At 49.5% G+C, this 8,236-nt stretch overlaps 1 long non-coding RNA gene across 1 annotated transcript; it reads left to right on the plus strand.

Annotated features, from left to right (window-relative positions):
- The first annotated feature begins 3,157 nt into the window (after positions 1-3,157).
- On the plus strand, positions 3,158-7,725 carry LOC142059533 (uncharacterized). Its single transcript, XR_012661397.1, has 3 exons — positions 3,158-3,952; positions 7,067-7,178; positions 7,278-7,725. It is a non-coding gene; the product is annotated as an uncharacterized LOC142059533 (long non-coding RNA).
- Positions 7,726-8,236: the final 511 nt, after the last annotated feature.

Raw genomic sequence — 8,236 nt, forward strand, 5'->3', positions numbered from 1 at the left:
TCATGTTGTCACCCCCAGGGCCTGGCATCCTCCATGCAGCCAGAGGCATGGAATATCTCACAGGGCTGTTCCTGAGATAAGATGCTCATGATTGACAGCACTTTGAATTATGTCTGTCTGCCAGCCTGTCCCCCCATTCCTGCACACCCCTCTGGGTCTGAAACAAGAAAAAAAATCGATAGGAAATCCCATTTTGGTCCAAACCCTGGGGTAGTTTTTCAGCCATGTCCCTCCTTGCAGGCAGAATTAACAGGGGCTGTGCAAGATAAACAAGATCAAGCTCTTGCTGGAGACACGGCACAGGGGTTTCTCCTCCATCTGCAACTTCATCAGTAAGTGCCAATGGCAGTAGGGAGGGGACCATGAGGTCCTCAGCTGGGTTACAGTGACCTGAGTTTCTGTGTCCAGCTGTCTACAGCATAACTAACCCTGCAGATGTGCATGAGCTAGCTGCAACCCTGATCAGCTCCCTAATCCAGGTGGAAACTTGTCCTTGCAGGAGGGATGGGGTCAACATCACCAAAGACCATATGAAGGTACATCATCTTAATCACGCATCTTGAAATTGCGTGCTGGGACTGGGAGAGAGGCTGCAATGAAATCCTCCCTCCTCTCATAAAATCATTAAGGTTGGAAAAGACCTCTAGGATCATCAAGTCCAGCCCTCAACCCAATACAACCATGCCCTGAAGTGCCACGTCTACATGGTTTTTGAACACCTCCAGGGATAGTGACTCCACCACCTCTCCGGGCAGCCTGGTCCAATGCCTAAACCACTATCTCATTGAAGAAATTTTTCCTAATATCCAATCTAAACCTCCCCTGACACAGCTTGAGGCCATTTCCTCTCAGCTTATTGCTAGTAGTTTGGGAGAAGAGACCAACACCCGCCTCACTACAACCTCCTTTCAGGTAGTTGTAGAGAGCAGTAAGGTCTCCCCTCAGCCTCCTCTTCTCCAGACTAAACAACCCCAGTTCCCTCAACTGCTCCTCATAAGACCTGCTCTCCAGAGCCTTCACCAGCTTTGCTGCCCTCCTCTGGACACGCTGCAGCACCTCAGTGCCCCTCTTGTAGTGAGGGGCCCAAAACTGAACACAATATTCGAGGTGTGGCCTCACCAGGGCCGAGTACAGGGGCATGATCACCTCCCTGCTCCTGCTGGCCACACTGTTCCTGATACAAGCCAGGATGCTGTTGGCCTCCTGGCCACCTGGGCACGCTGCTGGCTCACATTCAGCCGGCTGTCAACCAACACCCCCAGATCCTTCTCTGCCAGGTAGCTTTCCAGCCACTCTTCCCCAAGCTGGTAATATTGAATGGGGTTGTTGTGACCCAAATGCTGGACCCGGCACTTGGCATTGTTAAACCTCAAACAATTGACCTCTGCCCATCGATCCAGCTGGTCCAGATCCCTCTGCAGACCCTTCTTACCCTCGAGTAGATCAACACTCCCACCCAATTTGGTGTCATTTCCATCAGCTGCAGAAGGACCAGGGCTATCAATGCTGGATTTTTACCTGGTTGAGATATCAGGATGGGTGTCTTTACACTGCAGCAGTGGCAGGGTGAGGGATGGCAACCCACCAGTAGCCACCCATGCTACACCCTGGCTGGCCCAGCCCCAGCACATGTCATCATAGTTCTGAAAACCTTAAAATCCCCACAGCCGCTCCAATTTATGGCATTTTTCTACCTCTTTTCTCACCGTGAGCTTCAGTGTTTTACTGCTAGATCTGGCACCTGCTACAGCATTGCCTGAAGCCATCGGCTTTGCAGTGATGGGTTGAGTGACCCAGAGAGAGGGAATTATATATAGAAAGACAGGAGATAGAGATGTCATTAAAGAGAAGCTAGGAGCTGGGAGAGACCCTCTGGGCACGTTTTTTGTGTGGATGAAAGGAGCTTACTTCAGTCGAGAGTGTTATAATATTCAGATTCCCATTTAGGCTTCTCCAAGTTGTACAACAAAAAGAATATTATATGATCTTGCAGAATTTATGTTACAAATCAATGTAACCTGCATAAATCAACTCAGCTGAAGCAAGAAGATATGGTTTGGTATTTTTTTTCAAGTGCCTTGCTGTGAAAAGGTGCTGCATCCAGCTGTAGAAGATCTTAGAAAAATGTCACACCTTTAGCCAAATACAACTTCTTGCTGCTTCTTTTTCTACCACTGGGTGAAGAAGAAATCCTCTGCATTAAGTGAACTGCTTAGAGAGCTGGTGGGGTTACACACATTACTCAGAGCTAAAACTTCTTGTACACGTAGGCAAGTGTGCGGGCAAAGCTTGGGGCAGCAGGGATAGTGGGACTCTTGGACAAGGAGGAAATCTGTGGTCAAAATCAGGGTAGGAGAGCTGTCTTAGAACCCCCTTGAGTCCTCCAGGTACGGAAATCAGCTTTGCCCTGTCTCAAGCTTGTTTTGCCCATGAAGTTTTTTCCAAAATTATGTGTGCAGGATGTAACGGTGTGAAGCAGTCTGGTATGAACACCCTGCTCCAAGCGTCCAGTGTGGGTGGATGTCTCTCCCTCCAGGCTTGGACCTGCAGAAACTGCACAGGAGATGAGGCCGAAGCGTGGTGGACAAGAAGCAGCTGGAAAAGATCCTTCTGCTGAGCTATGTATGCAATGCTGAGGCTGGAGAGCGGGCGGGGGGGCAGCAGGTATGGCATGGCCCCGAGGGGCTTTTCCAGGGAGGACCTTTCCTGTTGGAATCTGGCAGTGCCAATCTCATCTCTGCCCTCCATTATAATGCACGTGTCTGGATGACCTCTCTCTTGGAAGAGTACCAGCAAGGATTTTGTGAGATGCTCCTGCTCTTTCATCTCCCGGTAAAGAAGGAAAATTAGGTCTACTGGCTTTTCCAGTTCTTCCTCCAGAAAACAGTAAGTTTCTGGGTGTTTCTCCCTTGGATCAAACAGCCCAGGTGGTGAAAGTCCATAAGTGCTTCTGGCTTAATGTCCTCCCACCCTAGGGGAAGAAGCCACCTACAGCCTTCAGCTTCCCTCTGCCCCCACCAGGCATGGTCTCTCCTCCCAGCTACCTCTCCGTGAGCATCAGTTTGCGGTGGCCCTCATCCAACTTACCCAGACAGTGCTGATCCTTGCAGGTGATGGGGTTGTAGTAAAGGGGTCAAATCCTCTATTATCAGGGCTTTGGGCTTTGTGGCTATGGATAACCTGGGCCACAGGAGCTTTCCCTGCTCTGGGTTCCTGCATTCTGGGTCCCCCAGGAGCACAGCTGTGTGATGAACATAGGTGTGGGGAAGAGCTTCATCATGCTGAAGACTTTGGTTGCATTTATGGATCTCACCTTTGCAAAATACCTGTGTGAGTCCCAAGCCTCCTCAGCTCCTCCACAGATCCAGCAGAAAGCACCGCCATAGATCCAGCAGCATCACTGAGAGAGGATGCCAGCAAAAGAGAGTATCTGCCCAGCAATTGGTGTTACCTAAACCTGCTAAATAAGCCAAGGACATTGGTCAGGGCCACCAAGCAGGGGTTACGCATCTTGGCTCACCTGAGATGGCTCCATGGCGAGACTCTGGAAGACCTTAGCCCTTTGCATTCACTTTTCTGAATTTTTCTCTTTTACTCTGTGAGTTGCATGAAGAAGGAGCTGAAGCTGCAGCTGTTGAGCTCTCCTGAGCTGTCCTTCCATGGGCCAGCCCTTCTCTTGTCCTGCTGATGCTGCTTGGGTGGAAAATGTTCCCTCTCCTCCAGGTTTAACAGACTGTCTTCTCTGGTCAGATTGGCTTTTATCTCCCATCCCAATGGCTCGTAACTGCTCCTGTTGTCCCTTAAAATACAGCATCATCTCTGCCCCAGGGTTTGTTTTTCTCATCTTTCAGAAGGAAAAGGCATGCAAGTTATTCACTCACCTGTCCCCTGCTTTTGTTTCTCCTTCCAATGAGTGTTCAAGTCCTTCGATGACGTCCGGAGGCTGTGGGAGGTGAGTGTGTGTTAAGATCCTATTCTTGGTTGCCCCTACCTGTTCTCTATCTGCAACTCCTTGTCCATGGGAAGCAGAAATGCCTCTCTCCTTGCAGCTCATCCCTCAACCCCACTCCCCAGTAGCTTTGATTATCTCAATTACTATTTGTATAGACTTTCTCAGCACTTGCCTGTCTTGATAAAGCCCGTGTGACAAGTGTTTGTTCTCATTATCCTCCAGCTAATGGGGGACCACCTCTTCAGAGGCATCTGTGGCTCAGGAGGCCCCCAAACTGTAAATTGCTTTTTTTTGAAGGAAAACATCAAAAACAAAACATGGGGCCCCCAAACCTACCCATATGCATGGACTGTGTCTGTCCCTCCAATGGTTGCAGTCTGTCCCAGGTCTGTAAGGCCCTCACCCATAACCAGGAGGTGGATTTGGGGTCTTCTGAGAAGGGACATCAGGAATTTGGGTTGCTGCTTTGTTTATTCTGTAGATTATCAGTGAATTTAACTCATTGTATTTGAGGGTGTGGTTATCTGGGTTTGGAGATTTTGCCTGCAGTCTTCCCCTGATGTTAACTCCTTCCATGCACTTCTCCCATCTGCCCCCTGCTAAGTTTTCTTGGTGAGGAAGCCCTGCCAAAATTCCCAAGTGCTCATGGCCTTGGTGGTGTGGGAGCAGGTCCTGCAGGAGAACAGGAGCAGGAATGACATCCTGACAGTGAGTGGCTGGGGGGGGGTTGGGGGGGAAGCTGAAAGAAGGAAAAAAGGGGGAAAAAGGAAAAAAGAAGGAAAAAAGGGGAAGGAAAGGGAAAAACCCTCCACCCCCACATTGCAAGATCTTCCCCAGCACCAGAAGAGTTGATGACAAAATAAACAACCATGAGGAGGAAAATTGCTCCTGAAGTGGAGCATGGTGATGAGCTGAACCACAGCTCACAGTGATGACTGCTTCAGAGGGGGAGATGCTTATCTCAGAGAGGAGCTCCATGTGCTGCCCATGTCTCAGTCCTACATGATGCTGGGCAGCATCTCCCAGAGCCCTCCTGCTTTCTCTGTCTTCTTGTGGTCAGGAAGGTCATGCCAGCACCAAGGACATGGGGAACAGATAAATAGATCCCAAACTTCTAAGAATTATGACCCTTTTTTATTTTTACAGATGGGAAAACTGAGGCAAGCACCCACTGTCCACCTTGCGGTGCAGCAAGGAAGGGCTTTGCTTTGTCATCTCCCCAGAAAGGTGAAAGCCACGGAAGCACCTTAAATCTCCATGAGAGTTAAAGAAAGAGAAGCAAGATGGTCCAGCTAGCATGAGGAATTCATTCATCCTCAGCCAGGCTGGCAGGTGGAGCAGAAGAAAATCTACCGATATATTCAAGGTCGTAATGAGATTGGGAGCATCTAGTGGGTGGTCATACGGACCCGGCACTGCTGAATGGCTTTTATCACTCCAGATGCTTCTGCTGACATGGAGTGATTTGTTTTGCAAGGGATGCTCCCTGAGCAGGGATCAGGGGAAGGCTGAGCTAATGTTGCCTGACATACTTTGTTTAGGAGATAAGACAAGGTGGGAAGGAGGAGAGGAAAGCTGGGAAAGGCCCCAGAGAGGAAAGCCCTCCCATACTGGGAAGGGCAGTGTGAGAGCTTTGGAATGCCGGTGGTACCCAGAACCCAGCATCCCTATCTGGGGCTGACTGGGATGCTAAAAGTAGTGGTTTCCAGGTTCTGGCAAGGAAGAGCTGGCAGAGTTGAGGGTGTTTCTTTATTATTTTGTTGGCCTGGGACATCTTAAAAGCCAGAGCATGATGACAAATCATAGATGTCCCTCTCCATCTTCATGCGACATCAAGGCATATTTATCTCTGTATATTTTAAGCCAAACACTGGTCTCCATCTGAAACAGGAGAGATTTTTAATGTTTCCTATTTTAGATGGATGGGGCATTCATTAGGGCAAAAATTGTCTTGCAGAGGGAATTCATTGCTTAAGGTGAGGGTGTGAGGAGATGGGGAAGGCTGAGCAATGCAGTCACATCAGCGCTGACTTAGCTTGAGATGGTGCTTCTGCAAAATTAAGGACAAAAGGCAATCCCTGCAAGAATTCAGAGCAAATCAACGTGTATTTATTTAGCCAATTCATTTCATCCACTAGCTAAAATCTGGGAAGAACTCAGCCTTGTTTTCCTAAATATCATTGCAGAGGAGGAAGGTTGACTGTGCCCACCTGAGCATCCCCATCCTGCTCCCCATCTCAGCTTGGGGGCGGTTTGGGTACCCGGGAGCCTGTGGGGTCCCTGTCCCCTTTTACCACCTGACAACCTGGCACAACCCCTTCTCTGCTACAAGCAGCTGCCTTTTTGGTGGGGACAGCAGCCCCAGCAGCAGCAGAAAGGGGAAGACTCATCCTGCTTCACTTGCCATAAGGTACCCAGAGGTACCTGCTAACTCCTTGTGACAATGCCATAGGAGCCAGCTCCCGATCTATCCCAAACCAACCAAGAGATTGTTCCACAATGAATTTGTTAGGATTAATTACACCTCATCCCTGCTGAGATTTTTAACAAGATTATTATGCTTCCTGAGCGTTGCTGCTTTGCTTTCTCCTCCTCCTCTTTCCTTTCATTTCGAAACACATTGCATGCGGCAGGATTTGTTTTGGGGTTGGTTATTTTTCCCCCGTGATGCTGGTGAGGAGGAACAAGCAGTGGGGTGGGCAGCAGCTCCATCATGGGGGATATCAGCCCAGGCTGGGGGAATGAGTCCCTGGAGAATTGCCTTTCCCTGGGTGATTCTTCAGCTTCTGTACTGGGCTCAGGAGGTTGCTTTTGCACAGACAACACTGCCTCTGATTTCACCAGGAGGGTGGGAAGGTGGAACCCCTTGGAGATGGTGGTGGGACCCAGTGTGTGAACATGGAGCTGGTGTTTGGTGGCTCTTTTTTGGCTGCAGAAGCAAATCCTCTCTGTTCTGGGCAGGAGGGGAGGATGCAGCCAGCCCTCTCGTCTGATCCCTGAGATGGATGTTGATCCTCTCCTGATGGCCCTGGATGTGAAATGAGACTCTCCAGGGTGGACTGGGTTGTTTTGTGTTGTCCTCATGTCTGTGCTTGCTGTCCCATCCCCATGCAGCCTCCCATCACTGGCAGATGCAAGAGGAGACATCATGCCTGGAGAGGAAGCAGCAAAGCCTGAGCTGGAGCTGGGGACTTGTGGGGGGAGATCAAAAACATCTTAGCAGCAGGTTTTTCTCCAGCCCTGAGAGGCATTTAAATGTTCGTATACTGCAAGTGATTGACTGTGTTCGTGCAGCAACTGAGAAATAGCTGCCTTGATTTCCCAGGGGCCGCAGCAGCAAGGAGCCCATGTACCATGAGGGAGTACCCACAGCCAGGGCAGGATGGAAGCAAAAGAGCATGATGGCATGGATGGTGTTTGTGGTTGGAGACAGTCGTGATAGTGCCTTCCTGCAGCATGAGAAGGGGCAGATGGCTGTGGGAAAACCCCAAGACCCAGCGGGCTCTGCAGCATGGATAATGAGGTGCTGGCACATTTCAGGGTGACTCACCGTTGTTGAGGGCAGTTCAACATCCAAACACAGCACCAAAATGGGAGCTTTCAGCTGGTAGAAGTTTTATCCCACATCAGGGATGCTTGCAATCCATCTCCATGCCAGAAGTTTGCTGCTGAAACACAGGCTCTGTAGTTGAAACTTCATTTTCTTGCTCTGGATTGTATATTTTCCCTCATTGTATCAGTTATCTAGCTGTCCACACCCCTCTCTCTGCAAAGCTTGCCTTTATTAGTGATTTCTGCGTCTGCCTGGTCCATGATGGACCCACATTGTCCTCACTGCCCGCAGCATCCTGCCAGGCAAACAACAGCTCATCTTTCTGGCTGTTTCAAACTTCCTTCTGCCGGCTGCATCAGATGGTTCGGGGCATTTAGTGGAGTATAAATTGCTTTTATTGAAATGAAGCCATCTTTGAGCTGAGAGCAGAAATTCCCCAACCTTCTAGGTAGTTTGTTTTGTTTTGTTTTTTTCTCTGTAGGATTAACAAGGTTAGTCAATGAGTGTGAGCCGATTTGGGGTTGATGCTATTCTGGGCTGGGTTTAGATGCCGCGGCACAGGCAGACGTGTGACTTTGTGGTGTCAGGCAGCTTTTGCAGGATAAATGAGAGCATATTGATAATCAGCCTTGTACTAGCTGGGAGCTAACCCTCTTAAATGGTTTAAAGGGGACGAGTGTTTTGCTTGCAAAAGGCCTCTTTGTGGGGTGCCATTGTTTTTGGGGAGGTGG

Source organism: Phalacrocorax aristotelis, chromosome 7 (genome assembly GCF_949628215.1).
Source record: "Phalacrocorax aristotelis chromosome 7, bGulAri2.1, whole genome shotgun sequence".
NCBI lineage: Eukaryota > Metazoa > Chordata > Aves > Suliformes > Phalacrocoracidae > Phalacrocorax > Phalacrocorax aristotelis.